The sequence below is a fragment of the Branchiostoma floridae genome, unplaced genomic scaffold (genome assembly GCF_000003815.2).
Source record: "Branchiostoma floridae strain S238N-H82 unplaced genomic scaffold, Bfl_VNyyK Sc7u5tJ_1495, whole genome shotgun sequence".
Lineage (NCBI taxonomy): Eukaryota > Metazoa > Chordata > Leptocardii > Amphioxiformes > Branchiostomatidae > Branchiostoma > Branchiostoma floridae.
Window position 1 is genome coordinate 197,774 of NW_023365730.1, and position 269 is coordinate 198,042.

The window sequence follows — 269 nt, forward strand, 5'->3', positions numbered from 1 at the left end:
AGTAAGAAGCGCCCTCTTGCTACATTGCCACAAACTGAATTAAGAAAGTTTGTCATGATTAAATTTGTAGATACAAAGCAATAAGCCATGTCTTAAGGCCCCCTCTCACTTGACGTGCGGCACGCTTGCGGCATTGCTGCGTTCGGAAGATGCTCAACGAATTTCAGAGATAAAGAACGAATTTTCTTACTTGTTGTATATTTTGTCGTCTTTTATGTTATACTTTTACGTATTGCGCAATATCTGAATCATAAAAAATCGAAGAAAAT